The sequence below is a fragment of the Grammomys surdaster genome, unplaced genomic scaffold (assembly GCF_004785775.1).
Source record: "Grammomys surdaster isolate TR1022 unplaced genomic scaffold, NIH_TR_1.0 205, whole genome shotgun sequence".
Lineage (NCBI taxonomy): Eukaryota > Metazoa > Chordata > Mammalia > Rodentia > Muridae > Grammomys > Grammomys surdaster.
Genome location: NW_021604650.1, coordinates 4,981,712 through 4,999,526, shown reverse-complemented (window position 1 = coordinate 4,999,526; position 17,815 = coordinate 4,981,712).

The window sequence follows — 17,815 nt, the reverse complement described above, 5'->3', positions numbered from 1 at the left end:
CCCGTCTTCTTTCAATTTTATCAACACGTGTAAAATTCAGGAACTGTATAACACGCGAAGATGCCAGACGAGCCCTAAGCTCTCGTGCAAGCTTCATCCTGGCGCACTGGGGTGGTTGCAAAGGGCCAGAGGGGTATCTTTGAATTTTAAAGGGTCCCCAGCCTAGCATGTGCTCGCTCAAAAATAAAATAAAACCCCGAAAATCCCAGCAACAGCTCAAGATGGTAGCCATTACTTCCTTCATCTATTCCTCCTCGCTGGGGGTTGAGATCTGAGATTTGCCTTCTTACAGTGTCCGGTTTATCCTAGCCAGGGTCCCCCAGTATCCCCCTCCTCCACTGCAGGCGATTTGCCACACACCCCTCAATAAACCTTTGAAGAAAAGGTTGAGACACGATAGGCTCTTTCCTAATTTATTTTTTAATTAAGAAAAATAAATCGCTGCAAGTATTAGTCGCTCTTCCAAGAACCAGACCACCGGAAGCTTCCCAATTGACTTCGTTTTTTTTTTTTGGGGGGGCGTTCCTCCACCTTTAGGATTGCAGCGGGGGCAGCCTCGAGTTGGGCGGCGGGAGCTGGTGAGAATTAAGATGTGAGCCAATACGGTGATATTTAAAGAGAATCTATAGATGCTCGCGGTTAACCGAATGGATCCCTAAGTTTATCTATAATTTATAGAGTCAAATAAAATATTTTTAGAATGAAGTGGCACCACCTCCTTGGCCCATTATTTAATTTCCTAGTTTGGGGAAAGTTTTCACAATACACGACCCCAAGTTAGGCGAACTATTCACTTATTTTCCGCGGAATACTTTTGTGTCCCAGAAGAAACTGGTGAAGGAGAGCAGGGCGTCTAGGCGGCACGCAAGACGCAAACCCTTCACCTTCAGAGCTCATTCCTCTCGCTCCCCCGACATTGGGGTCCCTAAAGTCTGGATCCTTCGGGACAGTGATTCCACTGTAGCTCCGAAGGTGGTGGGTGGCCCGGGCAGAGCGCCCACGCTTGCTCTGGCCACAGGCCCCGCCAAGCCTGGGAGCCTTAGCCTAAGCACTAGGGCGGCCCGGCTGCCTTTTCATTCATAAATTCCCTACCGGGCAGCAGTAAGCATGATTTATGGGGCTGCGCGCTATCACCCGCGGCTGAGTGCCTGCGAGCTGAGCAGGCTAGCCTAGCCAGGGTGCGCTACCAAGGGCAGCGGGGCATAAAGGGGCTCGCCCACCCTGCAGCACGAGCTCGCGACCAGCAACCCCCCCACCCCCCAACACCACCACCACCGCGGGAAAGACCAGGAAACTGAAATTAGCATAAGCCAATCGGGACTCAGCGCTGTTACTAGGCGGACCGGGCAGATCTCCACGAGGAACTTCGTTGAGCTCTGCGCTCAGGGACAGGAGCAAAAGTGCAAGTCTGGTTGGCGGGCGTGCAGAGCCGTCCAGGAACCCGTGGGGGAGGCGCAGGAATTTGGGACCCGGCGGGGAGCGTCCATCACCCATCCGGGGAACCCCGCTTGTCCGAATCTCGAGCCCCAGAGGTGGGCTGCAGTTCAGAGTTCTTTCTGGGACAACTGCTTTAAGAATCTCAGAGAAAACTCTTGGATTTTTATTTTCCAGCGAAATAGTAACTTAAAACACAAACACTCGCTTTCTTTTGCAATTTTAACTTTACATTGGCTTTTTAAAAAAAAATCTCGTGGCAGAAACTGTCCGCTCTGGGCTCACTTAAAAGTGTTTTGCGCTTATTTGTCGGTGACCTTTTGGAGACAAAAGGCCACTTGCCCAATCGAGAGGGAACCACGTTATTTGGAAAGAGAATCTCAACGTAACTTTAATCCCCTTTCCGATTTCCTGCCTCCTCCAACCCTACCCCTACCCCCACCTGATTCGAGCCAAGGTTCCATAGAGAAAAGAGAGCGGACTTTTAGTCTTGCGTTTGCCACTATCCCTGGCTGTGGGAACTTCATTGAGAGGCGGGAGGGAGCGCGTTCATTGAGGAACCCTCGCGGCTAAGCGCGGGGCTCGGGTTAGGGGTGCGGGGCCGGGCGGCAATCTGGCAGTAGCCCCTCCCGGAGAGGAGCGGACGCACCTAGGTGGGGTCACCTGCAGCCGCATACCTGGCGGCAACTTGAAAGGACTTGGCTGTTTCAGTTCCAGTTAGCCATTGTTAATTTAGCCTTCAAATCGCCCGAGAAAACGCTTCCGAATATGGACCCCAAGGTTCCGGAGGCAGTACAGCTTCCCTCTCCGCACCCAGAAGGCGTCTGAGGGCGCGCATGGCAGCCCACGTGCTACGCAGCTGCTCCGCCTAGGTTACCCTGAACCGATTCCAGGCACCCTTAAGCTAAGGTGTGTAAGGTGTGTGTATGCTCAGCTCATCCCCCGTGCACATCCAGGACAGACGCATCCTATCTTCCCAAGCTTGCATTTCCAAATAAGTTTCAGTCCCCTATTCCCAAGACCCAGATCGAACAGGCGCGCGCCGTGGAAAGAGCTCTGGAGTGGCAGGTCTGGCTCCTGGGACCCCGACAGTAGAGATGCAATTTTACGGGAGCAGTGTCTGCTCGGTCTCCAGTTCTCTGAACGCATCACAGGTGGCCTGAGCAGTCCGAACCTTAAGAGTCCTTTTTGGATTTGTGGATTTCTGGGCTCTAAATAGTGGGGAACCGGCACTCAGGCCAGGGTGAGCCACCCGTAGGCAGGCAGGGCCACGTGGCTCAATCGCGGTGAGCGAACCCTCGTGCGATCCCAGGTCGAAGCTGCTAGAATTGGGGGCACTCAGCTTCTGGCATTAGTCCCTCAGCACCCCAAAGGGTGGTCAGGGCGCAGAGCCCCTTTGACCGGCTTCCTGCAAAACTAGGCATCTCCATTCTTAATCCAGACCAGTGGGGTTTTAGAATGGGGTCCCAGATCTCCGGACACTGGCTGTGGCGGGGCCCAAACAGGTAAGGCAAACCTAGCCCCAGGTTCTGGAAAAGGTCGTCTAGCCTCATGTGCTGAGCCCTCCATGGGGTCCCTACTCCCTGTGGTGCTTGGTGGCTTGGGCGCGCGGGCGGGCGGACTCCTGGCTAGCCTCCGCGGTCCCACAAATGCGCGCCCGGAACTCAGGGGTCACAGCTAGGGGATCGCGCGAGGCCGCACCGCGCATTCCGCGCATTCCCGCCGGCCGGTGTTTCGCCGCCACGTGGTCGTCCTGCGCGCCGCGCTTACCGTAAAGCTCAGGAGAGACGCGCAGCCGTGGCTCGCGAGAGTCTGAGGACGCTTTCCCAACGTGAGCTGTGTATGTGCTTGCACTTCAGTAGAGGCGCTGAGCCCTCAGGGCCTTGCTGGGTAGGAACTGCCCTCCCACGTTTATAAGAAGCACTATACTGTCTTGGAACCGCTGGTATGTGTAGTAAGGTGACTAATTGACCGTCTAAGGAACTGGACTGGTTACTAACAGCGGTAGAAGCCAGAGAGGAACTTCAGCCTTTGCTTCTGAAAGTTGAATTTTCATCATTATTTCAAATCAGTGTGAGTCAGGCCAGGGTTCTGTTGTCAGGAAGCCCATCTGGAGGGTGCTTGGCATACAGGGAAATGTCCATAAACTCGCTATAATTATTTTAAAAACACGAGTAGGAATGAGGTTAGGTAGATGATTTAACAGGTCTGTATGCTTGCTGATTTTCCAGAGGCCTGGGTTTGATTTCCAGCACCCATACCGGGCTGCAGCCCCCAACTACCTGTAACTGCAGCTCCAGGGGATCCTGCACATTCTTCTGTACTCTGAGGGTAGCCAGCTGCACTCACACATGCACACAGATACAAACACTAATAAACAAACGAGCAAATAAATATAATTATCATTTAAAGGTAAAAATTCAGTCCACAGAGGGGATGATGGTTCTGGCGCTAACCAGTGGGATGCCTGCCTCTGCCACATCCGGTTCAGGGAGTAGTTAAGTACTGTAACGGTTAGTTTTAATTGTCAACTTGACACAACCTCAAATCACCTGGCTAGAGAGTCTCAAGAAGCCCTATGGGTATGGCTGTCTTAACTGATGTGGGAGGACCCAGTGTGGGAGTGGGTGGCACATTCCCTAGGCTTGGGTCTTGGACTTACTAAGAGTGGGAAAGGTAACTGGGCACCTATAATTTATTTATATATTTATATATTTATTTATATATTATATATTATATATTTATATATTTATAATTTATTTATAATTTATTTTTCTTTTATATACATTAGTGTTTGCCCACATGTATGTCTGTGTAAGGGTGTCAGATCCCCTGGAACCGGAGTTACAGACAGTTTTAACCGGAATCCTCTGAAAGAGTAGTCAGAGCTCTTAACCACGGAGCCATCTCTCCAGTCCCCACACTTGCATTCATACCTCACTGCTCTTGGAGGATGTGATGTGAACAGGTGCCTCAAGTTCCTGCCACATTGCCTTTCCTGTAATAATGGACTGTAAACCTGGAATTCTGAGCCAGAATAAGCCCTTTCTCTCCCTAAGGTGCTTTTCTTGCCATGACATTATCACAGCAGAAGAAATGAAGCTAGGACAGGCCTATTGGGAATCTGTTTTTAATATCACAGAGTCCTGTAAGGGTTGGAGATTCCAGGAGACCCTTCTGGGCCATCTTTCAATCCCTGCTTTGACAGATGGCCCCTTTGCCATCAGGGACAGGGCAGAAGGTGCTGGTGGATCTTAGGGGCTCCATGCCTCCTGTGTGACCCTGATGTGCCTCTAGATCAGATGAGTTCCAGCTTCTCCCTATATAAGGAAATCATACTCTGTCCTGTGGGATGGAGGAATAGACCTCCACCTTCCAGCTTGCCAGGTGGATACTGTCATCGCAGCCATTTGACAGGGCTGGAAACCAGAGTGCAGAGGAGTGGGTTAGCAGGTTGACAATTCACAGAGAGCTGGACACAAGCATCTGTAACTCCAGCATTCCCAGAGGATGATGGGATGCAGAGATTGGAGAGTCCTCAGAAGCTCATAGGCCAACTTGTTGCTTTAAAAACCAGCACTTGTAAGGCAAAAGCAGGAGGACCCAAGTTCAAGTTTAGCCAATCAGGGCTACATAGTGAGATCCTATCACGCACACACACACACACACGTATACACCCCCCCCAAACAAAAAACCCAGAAACAAACAAACAAACAAACAAACAAACAAGGGAAACCCAAAGAGATGCTGTCACAAAGTGAAAATCGAAGCAGACACCCACTGTTGTTCTCTGATCTCCACACAGGAGCCATGCTTTCCAGCACCTGCATACATAGGAAAGAACAGATTCACAAACGCACACACAGATACAGAGGAAAGAACAGGTGCACACACACAAACACAAGAAAGAGCAGGTACACACACACAGGAAGAAACAGGTATACATACACACTCAGAGGAAAGAACAGGTGCACACACACACACACACACTCCATGTACTATCAGAACTAGATGAGGTAGCACATACCTGTCATCCTAGGACTAAGGGCACTGATGCAGGAGGATGGTAAATTTGAGGCCAGCCTGTGGTATCTGTAGAAAGGGAAAAAGAAAAGTCACTTTCAAGTAAGCAACTTCTTTTCAGGATGCCAGAAAGTTGGAAACCATTTCTGTAACTAGAGGAGGCAGCACACAGAACTGTGCTCTCTGGCTTTGGAGAGGCTGTGGACAAATCTACCCCATCTGTGCTGTGGAGTGTGATGGTTTCCTTTGCCAGGCCATGGCCAAGAATAATTAAGGTAATGTGCATAGGACACTGGGATCTGTTCTGTGCATTCATTCACGAATTCACTGTTAAGCAGAGTGAATTTGAAGACTGTGGTATGTGGAATTAATTAAATGTTCTGGTTTATATTCAGAAAGAAATTTTAAATGACTTCATGATGAATCAAGCTTCTTCCCTTTGCGACTTCTGAGCTCTTTATGGGTGTGAGATGTAAACCACAGAAGAGACTTTTAAGTTGGGGGAAAGAAAACCTAGCCACATTAATCTTCTTGGTTCTGTTCTCTGTCCTTTTAACTCTATGCTGTTTGTTTTATGATTTATTTATTTTTTATGTGCGTTGCTGTTTTGTCTGCATGTATGTTTGTGTGAAGATGCCAAATTCCCTGGAATTATGGAACTAAAGTCATAGACAGTTGTGAGCTGCCTTATGGGTGCTGGGAATTGAACCTAGGTTCTTCTGGAAGAACAGTCAGTGCTTTTAACTGCTGAGCCATCTCTCCAGCCTCCTTTTAACTTAAAAGGCAGAGTAGAGTTGATGTACTTCAGTTTTGTTTTTTGAGAGAGTCACAGTAGCCCAGGCTGTCCTTAAACACCTGATTCTGCTTCTCCCACTTTGTAGGTGCTGGGATGACAAGCTGGCACCACCATGTCTGCTGTATGTAGTCTGCTGTATGTAGTCCTGGAGAATGTGTCTCCAACAAACTGAGGCCTGGGATCTCCCTCCCCAGTGCTTCCTCAGGCCTGGGCCCTCACCTCCTGCTTTTAGAGGAACAGCTGAAGCCAAGCCTACAATCCATCCACCAGCAAATTCCCAGACAGGCTTTGAGGTGATAGAGGCAGAGATTAACTGTGAAAGCAGACTGCAGTGGGTCTCACTGGAGGAGGTGGGCACAAAGCTCTTCTAGAAACAGTGACATGGCCTACAGTGGCTGGCATCTCGGACCCTCGTTCTCAGACTGCCTCCTCCAGTTTACTGTGTGGTACAGGGCAGTTCGGTTCTGTTTGCTCTGCATTGTGCTCTCTTAAACTGCGCTAAACACTCAAAGTAGAATGGAGTCCTGTCCTGGACTAAAATCCCCAAACAGTGAATTCACATAACCTCTGTTCTTTATAAGTTAATTACCTCAGGTATTCCCTTATAACAAGGGAAAGTTAACACATCTACAAAGTCACTGTATGCTCCCTCCATCTTTTACTGGATTTCTTCCTTCTCTTCCTTCTCGTCCCCCTCTTCTTTTTGAGGACAGGGTCTTGTATACCCAAAGATGGAACTCCTCATTCTACTGTGTCTACTTTCTGAATGCTGGAATCACAGGGTGAGCCACCATGCCTCATATACTTGGTACTGGGGATGGAACCCAAAGCCACATGTGTGCTAGGTGAGCACTGGTCTCATTTTGCAAAAGAGACCCCAGAACTGTCCCATGTCTGAAAAGCAGGGAGAAGCCTGACAGATGCTGAAAGGCAGAGTCTGGGGTCAGTCACAGCAGCAACAAGGAATAAAGAAGGTCCAACAACTGTTGGTGCTAAATTAGAAGCCGTAAGAATTAGAAAGCCAGTGTGTTTACATGTTTGTGTGTGTGTGTGTGTGTTCCATGAGTGTGCAGTGCTTGCAGAAGTCAGAAGAGGGCTTCGGATCTCGTGGAACTGAGGTTATAGATGGTTGTCAGTGACCATCTGAGTGCTTGGAACCAAGCCTAGGTCCTCTGCAAGAGTATCCTATCCACTTTGGGTTTTCGAGGCCGGGTTTCTCGTTGGGATGGAGGTCATCGGTTTGCCTAGGCTGGCTGACCAGCAAGCCCCAAGAGCTCCTTCTGTCTCCACAGTGATTACAGGCGGCAGCCACCACCCACATCTAGCTTTCTGTATTTTCTTGTTTTCTGAGACAGGGTTTTTCTTTGTAGACCTGGCTGTCCTGGAACTCTGTATGTAGTCCAGGCTGGCCTCAAACTCACAGAGATCCACTTCCTCTGCCTCCCCAGTGCAGATAGTAAAGCTGTATACTACCATGCTCCCCACTTTTGTTTCAGTCTTTTGAAACAGGGTCTCACTGTGTAGACGGTCTCACTGTGTAGTCCTGTGTGCCTCTTGAGTAGGGGTTGAAGGTATATGCTACAACACCTAACTTTTTAAAGTGGGTCCTGGGGCGAAAACTTAGATCTTGAATTTGTGTGGCAAGCACTTTCTGGATTGATCCATCTCCCCAGCTCTTTGGCTTCTGTTTTAGAAATATATTTTTAAAATGTCTTTATTTATATTATATCTGTAAATGTTTTGCCTACATGCATGCGTATCACATGTATATAGTACCTGAAGGACCAGAAGAAGCTGTCAGATCCCCTGGAATCTGGATTATATAGATGGTTGTGGTCCTATGTAAGAGCAGCAAGTACTCTTACCGTGAGCCATCTCCCTAACCCCTCGAGCTGGTTTATTAAACAAGGTGTTGTTTTTTTAAATTTTATTTTAATTAATATTTATACCATTTCTCCTGTCCTTCAGCCCGTCCTATGACCTTCCATTCAAAAAATTATATCTAATATATAACCATATATTATAAATATGCATATAATATGATATGTGTGTGTATATGTATGTATGTATATATGTATGTATTTCTGGCTAGTTTAATGTCAACTTGACACTAGCTAGAATCACTAGAGAGGAGGGTGCCTCAATCGAGAAACTTCTCCTGAAGTTCACTCTCCTACTCACAGACCACTGGCCAGCACACAAATGTCACCTGGGACCATCTCAGCCATGATGCAATCTGCCAGGCCACCTTAAGGAACCAGGTCTTCCCTCATGCTGGCTGTGCTCCTCCCTGAAGGGGACAGTAGTGCTGAGAGGGTATATTGTTCTTTAAGGATGGCCTCTCTTACTTCCTGGCATACAGCATTCAGGACTTTGGCTTCCCTGGGACATGGTGCTGCCATCTATCTCCGGTGTCTCTTGTACCTGGCAACATGATGCCACTCTCTGCCTGATGGAACAGCTGCTTTCTAGAGGGGCTGTGTCCTCTCCTAGTCATCTCCATTCAGCCTCTGAGGAATGAGGAGGGGCTCAACACAGGAGGGTACCAGCTGGAGAGGGGGCTAGCTGTGAGTGTGGAGTGATGTGTGTTTTAACTCTGAAGGCGCAGGGTTCAAGGACTCTAGCAGGACAGATCCCATGCACATCCAGCATTGGAATGGCTCACCACTGTTTTTGTCTGTTTTGTTGCCCCAGTCCCTTTACCATGGAACCCTGACCTGCTGTCCATAGCCCTCTTCAGAGGTGCATTTAAAGGAAAATTAGAGAGAGGCCAGAGGACTCTGCAAGGCTGGCAGAGCCCATGTAGCTCTGTGAGGAGGGTACCGAGCTCTGATCAAGGCCAATCATGGTTTTTGGGTTGTTCAGCAGAAGGCCTCTCATGGGGGGGGGGGCAATTTTGTGGCTTTGGTCTACAATTTGGACTCAAGGGAGCAGGCACAGTTAATGCAATAACCTTGTAAACCTTATCTCTGCCAGCTGCCATCAAAGCGACCAGTGAACTCTCTTTCCAAGACCTCAGCCCTTCTTGGTCAAACTTGGAATTTTGTAAGAACATCCACGGGCCTATTTACTTAGCTTCGAGTTGCAAATGCACACTCCCCTTGAGTTTCTCTCTCTCTATTTTTTTTCTAGGAGGAGAATTCGTGTGGGTGTGCATGTGTGTGTGCGTGTGTGTATGTGTGTGTGTGTGTATGAAATTTTAGTTTTAATTATGTGGCTGTTTGTGGGTATGTGCATGTGAGTGTAGCTGCCCATAGAGGCCAGAAGAGGGCACAGGATCCCCTAGGAGCTGGAGATACAAACAGGTATGAGCCTTCCTATGTGTGAGCTGGGAACAGAACTTGGGTCCTTTGTAAGAGCAGCAAGCACTCATAACGGAGGCATCTTTCCAGCCCAGAGTCTCATTTTAAAATTATATTTTTATTTATGTATTTTGTGTGTGGTCCTATACATGTCATGCCACATGTGTGGAGGTCAGAGGAAAATTCATGGAAGTCAGTTTTCTCCTTCTGCCATGTGTGTCCCAGAGATTGAACTCATGTCTTCAGCCTTGGCAGCCAAGTGTATTTGCCTACTGAGCTATCTTGCTGGCTCTTAGGTTTCATTTTTGCCTGGCCTCATTATCTGCTATTGTCCTAGTCCTACAACACCAAAGTTTTGATGTCCTATCCTGAGGTCTTGCAAACTTAAGGGACTTTGCAAGACGTGAATAGTTAGTTAGCATAGGGGTAAAGGTGTCTTGGATTTGAAGAGTAAGGTTATCTATAATGACCCGTTCTGCCCCACGTTTAGGGGCCACTATGTCCCGGCCCATTCAAGTCAGTCAACAGGGTCTAGCAAGTGAGAGAGTGGGAATGGAAGGACAAGAGACTCAAAGAATGGAGACAAGACAGAGAATCTGTTCAAGTCTCCTTTATTGAAGGAAATCCTGGGTATATATAAGCATAAGCAGGGGAACGCAGTTGAAGACACTTTACTACGTGTGCCTTGCAGCTGGGGGCATTAAACAGCAAAACGAGATATGTAAGAAAAACAAGATGTTTATCAGAGTGTGCTCAGCTGTTGTGAGCTGTTGAAAACAAGTCTCTTGTCAGGGTATATGGCTCGAGATGGCTGCAAAGATGATAGCCGCTTTCTGCTAGGAGTTGGCTCCCAACAGTTATCCTAGGTGGGGTGTTCATCCCATGGCCAGGAGTGTCTTAGTATAAAAAACCAGGAGTATATGTGATCTGTAGATCTTATGGTTTGGATTGGAAGTGCCATGACTTGGAAGATTGGTCCCCATGGTGGCCTATCGCTGATGGTGAGTTGCTGGCATCATCACTGGGCTCATAATCTGATGGCTTTCCTAAGAGAGGGTGGAAATACCTAGAAGTGAAGGAGGTCATCACTGGAATGTGGTCTTGGGGACTACATCTTGTCTTAGGCCTTTGTACTTCTTCTCTTCCTCCTCTTTCTGGGAGAGGGGCTGAGGAGTGGGGATGGAAAGAGATGGGCTAGGGCAGGATTTACTATCAAAGCGGAGAGTCCCCACTCCCTCAGTCCTGCACAGTCCTGTGGGCCTGGGACTGGGCTTGTGACTGTCACTTGTCCTGTGACTCTTGGTAACACATTAGTGTCAACACAATCTTGGAGAGCCTAGTTTTCTTTCCTAGGATCAAGCTCTTCCTGCCCCTGTATTTAGTGGGGGGTGAACCCCTGGCCCTGTGTCTATGAGAGGACTAGAAACCTCCAAACAAGACTGTGTCCTAGGACACTGAGGCCAACAGCTATCAGAACACATTGCATGTGAATGTCCTTCCAATGCAGGTGCCTGGTCTTTACCCTAAGATCTAATTGTGGTCAGCAGGCTGAGATGACTCCAGGGACAGGGAAGCAGACCTGGGGTCTCCCCTTTTCTGGCCTGGCTTCCGCAAGCCCTAATTGTTTTCTTTTTGTGTGTGATTTCTGATCACATCTCAGGACTGCATGAGAACAGAGCCCAGTGGGTTTTCCTAACAAAACAGAGATCCAAGGCAACGGGATGGCCAGCTTCATGACCTGAATGGATCCCTGGAACTCACACAGTGGAAGGAGAGGACTGAGTCCTAAGGGTTTTCTTCTGAGCACTACAAATGCACCATAATATGCACATGTAGGCGTGTGTGTGCACACACACACATGCATGCACACAATATAGAATATACATTGACATATATATACATGTATACATATACATATATATGTATACATATACATATACATATATACATATATATACATATATATGTGTGTATATACATATACATATTATATATATATATATATTTTTTTTTTTACTTTTGAGACAATATACTATGTAGCCTTGTCTGTCCTGGAGCTTGACCAGTCAAGACATCAAATTCAAAAGATACTCACCCGTCTCTGCCTCCTGAGTGCTGGGATTAAAGGAATGAGCCATCACCACCCAGCTGGGGGATTGTCTTGATTACATTAGCTGATAGGGGAAGACAAAGCCACTATGGGCAGCACCATTCCCTAAGCAGGGGCTCCTGGACGATGTAAGAATTGAGAAATAGACCTGAGTACAAGCAAGCAAGGGAGTATGTCTGCATTCATTTCTCTAAGCTCTGCACTGTGGATGTGATGTGATTAGCTGTTTGAAGTTCCTGCCTTGACTTCCCCACAATGGTGGACTTAACCTGGATTGCTTTTGATCAAGGTAAAATGCACAGGAAGGCAAGGGACCCTAGAGATGTGAGAGCAAGTATAGAGGACCATGGCCTCAGAGTTGGCTGCTGTGGAGAGGACAGTATTTATTGTAGAGAGGCAGACGGCTGATGAGATTCTGGAACATTCTGTGTTTATGGTCTCCTTTCATATGAGGATCTGAAAACATCACATAATTATACTTTGCAGAGGCCCCTGCAGTCTAATTGGATCCAGGTTGTCTGTTTGAGGTGCATTAAAATGAACAACTACCCTGATCCTCAGATTCTAGCTTTGCTGTGAACACCTCCAGCTGGCTCAGTCTCTTTTTTAATTTTTTTTTTTTTTGCATTTATTTGTGTGTGCATGCAGCACAGTTTGTTATTGTAGAGGTTGGAAGACAACTTGTAGAATGATTCTTTTTCCACCATATGGGTTCCTGGGTTTGAATGCAGTTCATCAGGCCTGGCAGCAAGCACTTTTTACTCACTGAGCCATCACACTGGTCCTGACCCAGGCTGTTTTAGCATCGCTGGGTCAGAGAGATACCCAAACATTTCAACGTACTTGGAAACCCTGCTGTGATGTAGGGGAGTTTAGGTGATCCTAGGCTACTGTTGTATCATGGTCTTTTATCAGCACCAACTAGCGTGTGTGTGTGTGTGTGTGTGTGTGTGTGTGTGTGATGTATGCACATTGTGTGCCTGTCTTCCTCTGTAATAAATGTAGAAGTCAAAGGAAGCTACCTGGTGTCCTACACTATCACTGTCCACCTTGCCCTTTTGAGAAAGTACCTCTCATTGAACTTAGAGCTAGGCTGGCAGCAAGCAAGCCCCAGCCATCCTCTTTCCTGCCCTCAGTACCTCTGGGATTTTACTCACAAGGTTACACCAACTTTTTATATGAGTGTTGGGGATTATAAACTCAGGTCTTCATGCCTGTGCAGCAAGCACTCTTATCCACTGAGCCGCCTCTTCAGCCCCAGGATATATATTTTGGTAACATGGTTTTATGAAAAGCCATTGTATGGAAATATTGAAAAGTAAGTGGTTGATCTCATAAAGTACAAAATGCGCCTTCCCCATGGTCAGCAATTCACACCATCCAGGGAGGAAAAGAGCCACAGGGGAGCTGCGATTTCCCAGAGGTGCATAACTTGTCTTTCTTCTTACACTAATCAGGAAACTTTAATCGGGAGACATATTCTGAGGCAGTCACCCCAGGAGGAGGGAGCTCCTATTGTGTGCACAGAACACTTTTGATGTCTTCTAAGGGACTTCTGAGTCCTAGGAGGGAGAAGCCTACACAAAACTCCCTTTGTCCTTGCAACCTGGCTTCAGGAAATCTCAGGATGGGCCCTGCTGCTCCCCATACAGCTTGTTACAGTCTCTATCCCCACAGCTTATGCAAAGCAGTCCTGGTCTGCAGAGGAGGGTGAGGGGCAGAGCCTAGCACATTAGCTATCTGCTGCAGATACCAACACAAAACTTTCTGTCTTCCTCAGACATCACCTGTGCTTTGTCTGCCTGAGTGGGTTACAGAAGCCATAGGAAGCCCTTGATAGGCCCACACCCCTGTTCTAATGGCCCATCGAGTGCCCCACCCCTCACATTCTTTCCTCTTGGCTAATGCAAAAAAAATCTAGTTCATTGAAAAAGAAAAAAACCCAGTATCTTGGATGATATTGGCCAGTTCGGACACTCACATACTGTTAAACAGACTCCGTTTGGTGATGGGGTCATGGAGAAAGGGATAGCTCCGGCAGGCAGTTGTGCCTCTGAGGGGACTTTAGGAAAGCTGTTCAAGGTGGTCAGAGGCCACAGGAGGGAAGGGAGATCTCACAGCCTGGTTTCATCTGTAACCCTTTTTGGGGAGAGTTTGGTCAATGTATCTGAGGATGTAGAGGGAGAGAAATTGAAATTCTTACTCTCTGTCCTTAGAGCTATTTAAGTGGGGTCAGTGTTGGAGACACCAGGGTGACCCTGCTCTAAACTAGGTCCATTTAGGGTGCCATCTGAGCTGCCAACAAATACCTAGGAGAAGAAGGTGGCCTGCCTGAGAGTCGAGGAATTCTACAGTGCCTGGACTGACAGTTGACTGCTCTGATGTGGAATGCAGTGGTGGATAAATTAGACCATGAGGCTCTGATGGCAGCTCAGGACTGACCCAAATAACGGGAAGCAAGTAGGGATGGTGTGAATCTGTGGGAATGATAGAAGACTGTTCCAGAAAAATCTATAAGGAAAGGTAGAAGAGTGTTTCAGAAATGGGATTGATCCTGCCTTGGAGTAGCCAGAAAACACTACATTCTAGGTGCCAGTCCGTCTGGACTATGGAGGGTGCACGCATTCTTCATGGTAGGTGGGTGGACCAGCTTATTTGAGATGTCATGAGGGGGGCTCCCACAACGTGTGCCATCGACTCAAGTCTCAGAGACTAACACTCTGACATGGAGGTGTCATGGGGCTCTTAAGTGTTTCAGGATGCAGAGCCTGAGACTGGGGTTTGGTTCTTCCATGTGATTTATTGAGGGCTTGGAAGTGTAGCTCTGTGCTTGAACACCTGTGCCAGGGCCTGGGTTCAGTCTGAAAGTAGCGGAGGCAGTGTCTTAGTCAGAGACTGGGCTCAGCTGACCTCATGGGAGAGTTGTGGAGTGTGGCTTACACCATATAATTGGTCCTACTATGAGGCCTTTCTTACTCTAGGACAGGCTGTCTACCTGTGGCTCTCCCATCTTGAAATCTCATGTGGTGTTCTGGGTCAGGTGGCTTCTGTGGAATTAGTGGCAATTCAAGGGGGTGGCTACTGACACAAGAGGCTGGAGGCTCACTGAGAACTTGGAAAGAGTACTTGTGAACCTTGGGCTTGCGATGGCTGGGTAAGGGCAGCGGTGCTGGGAAAAGAGCTGTCTCCGGAGCCTCGAACACCAAGTCAGGAGTCTGTACTGAAAGTCAGCTTGTTCTAACCCTCACTGGGCTCTGTTGCTTCTAGACCCACTCTGGGCTACAGGGGGTGTGGGGGGGAGACAGGTCCCTACCTTCAGTGCTTCCTCTGCCATTCTTGAAGCTGAGCAGGAGACACACCAGTCCATGATCTTTCCCCTGAGTTCTTGCCTCCAGGAGTCTCTCAGGTAGTCAGTAAAAGGGATGGTGATAGCTTCAGGCAGGCTGGGTGAAGATTACAGGTCACCAAGTGGACATCCATAGCCCTGTGGCAGACGGTATCGAACATAGACTGTTCCTGTTGAAGATGCATGCTCGCTTTCTCTGAGAAGGGTAGAGATGGGAATACTTATGGTGCAGAGGTAAAGGCATTTGGAGCAGGGAGTAGGGACTGCGTGCCTCCTTTACCAGGGCCTGGAAGCTGAATCACTCTGGCTGCACACATGGTACTGAAGATACTGTCCCGAGTCACCCCATCTTCACAGCTCACCATTCCTCAAGAGTGCTTGGTCCATGTCCCTTTGTTGGGACAAATACAACACAAGGAACAACTTAAGAGGGTTTTATTCTGGCTCACAGTTTGAGGGTGCAGTCCATCATGTTGGGAAGGCACGGTAGCAGGAACTTGAGGCAGCTAGTCACATGACATCCACAGTGAGGAAGTGGAGAGAGATGAAGGCTGGTGCTCAACTTACTTTCTCCTTTTGATTCAGCTCAGGTCCCTAGCCCGTGGGATGGTGCCAGCTATATTCAGTGTGGGTCTTCCTTCCCCAGACAATCCAACCTAGAAACTCCTACAGACACACCCAGAGGTGTATCTCTTTCGATTCTGGATTCTGTCAAGTTTATATCAACATTAACCGTCACACCACCACACACACCAGATTTCAGGGCCCCTGAATGTCTTGCTGGGTCTGGACAGGGAAGAGAGGTGCCTTCCATTCAAGTCTTGGTGCTGTGTAGGCATTGGAGCTGCTACAGTTCTTGTGCCTCAGGCACCAACCTTGGCTTTAGGATGAACCCATGGGTCCCAATGAATCCATCCCAGACTTAGGTGTGGAGAAGTGGCTGAGGGTGGGAACGTAGCTCAGATCCAGCATTGCTTTGATTCTGAATAGACTGGAAAGTCCCAGCAAAACCTTCTTAACCCTGTCCCCAGGTCAGTCTGGGATGGATTTATCTTTCCTGTTCTAGAATTTTATTTTGAGGACAGAGCAGCATGGCATAAAGTAGGGTGAGATCTTTCCCAGGGTGTAGCCTACCTCATGCCAACAAGAAAGAACTGTTCTTAGAAGTGGAGTAGCAGAACCGGGTGTGGCAGCTCATGCTTGCAAGCCCAAAGGGAACCCGACGTAGGGTTGCTTTGATTTTATAGCCAGGGTGGCTCGTTGTATGAAACCTTGTCTCAAAAAGCCCTCTGGCTTCTCCAGGTACCTGCACTCAGGTGCACATACCCACATAAGACACACATACATATAAATAAAAATAAAAACCTTAAAACAAAACAAACAACAAAACCCAAAACAATTTGGTGAAGTGGCTTAATAGTAGAGGTACTTGTGCCAGAGTTCAATACCTGGGATGCACAATTTGCTGTTCTTGGCTATCAATTTGACAATATCTGGAACTTACTAAAGTGGGAAGCTCCACCTTTTCCCTGCCCCGCCCCCCACAACAGGGTTTCCCTGTGCAGCCCTGGCTGTCCTGGAACTCACTCTGAAGACCAGGCTGGCCTGGAACTCATTCTGTAGACCAAACTGACTTTAAACTATGAGATCTGTCATTCGTCCTATAGGTTTTGTTCCTCTAAAGAATCCAGACTAGGGTGGAGGGAGAGAACCGACTTTTGTGGGTTGTTTTCTCCGTTCCACAGGCTTGCTGTGATGTACACACACACACACACACACACACACACACACACACACTTTAAATAAATATAATAAAAAATTGATTAAAAAAAAAAGACCCAAAATGGAGACCCAAAAGGAGAAACATGTGGACCTGTTTAAACAGCAAGCACTATGGTTCTCTCATTTTATAAAAGCACCGTGTTTGCTTTTTAAGCTGAAGGGCAGGAAGGCAGGCGAGGAGGGAGACTGCTATTTAACTCCAGCACCTGTGTGTCAGAAGTCTGGGAGCGATAAGGCGAGTTCAGATGCACAGCTCACTTCTCCTTTGCATCAAAGCCAAGCAAATAGTGAGAATGTCTCTCTGCAGAACTGATCCCTCCCCACCCACAACCAACCCCTGGGAAACGTGGATGCCCTGGACTCTTAAATAACTCCGGGAACAGCAGGCTGATTGTGCAGCAGGGCTCCTAGCTGCCCCAGGTAGCCACGACTTCCTGTGCCCAAGAGGTGACTTGAGATTCCATCCTGAGATCCTGCAACCAGGAAATATCAGCTTACAGACCTGCAGTGCCTTAAGGTAATCGTGAGAACTCCATTAAAGTTCAAGTCTTAATTAAGCCAAACACCAGCCTAGGAATCACAGGCATTCGAGGGGCTTAGCAGTCTTATGGGATCTGGTTTCTCTGAGGCCTGGAGTGGGGACTGCTGGGAACTCAGAGGGAGGTATTCATTGCAGCCAAGGGCACAGGACTCACACTGTCCAGGTCACCGTTGCAAAGGCAGACTTCACTGTGCACGTGGAAGTTCTCTGCTTCTCCCTTATGGTACCCCTATGCATTCACCTGCTCCCCGTCCCCTCTTGCCAGGCACAGTGTGGGATGTGCTGTTTCCACCCTCGAAACCCCTGTGGTCCACCCTCCCCAGCCTTCATTTGATATCAGATGCTGATTCGTAGTCAGGACATCACCCAGCGCTGCCAGGGAGTGAGGCACGTCATGGAAGCTGCTACCCACCTCGTTCCTTAACTCCCAAGTGCTGGGATCTACTAATCCTGGCTTTTAATTAATTAATTAATCAATTAG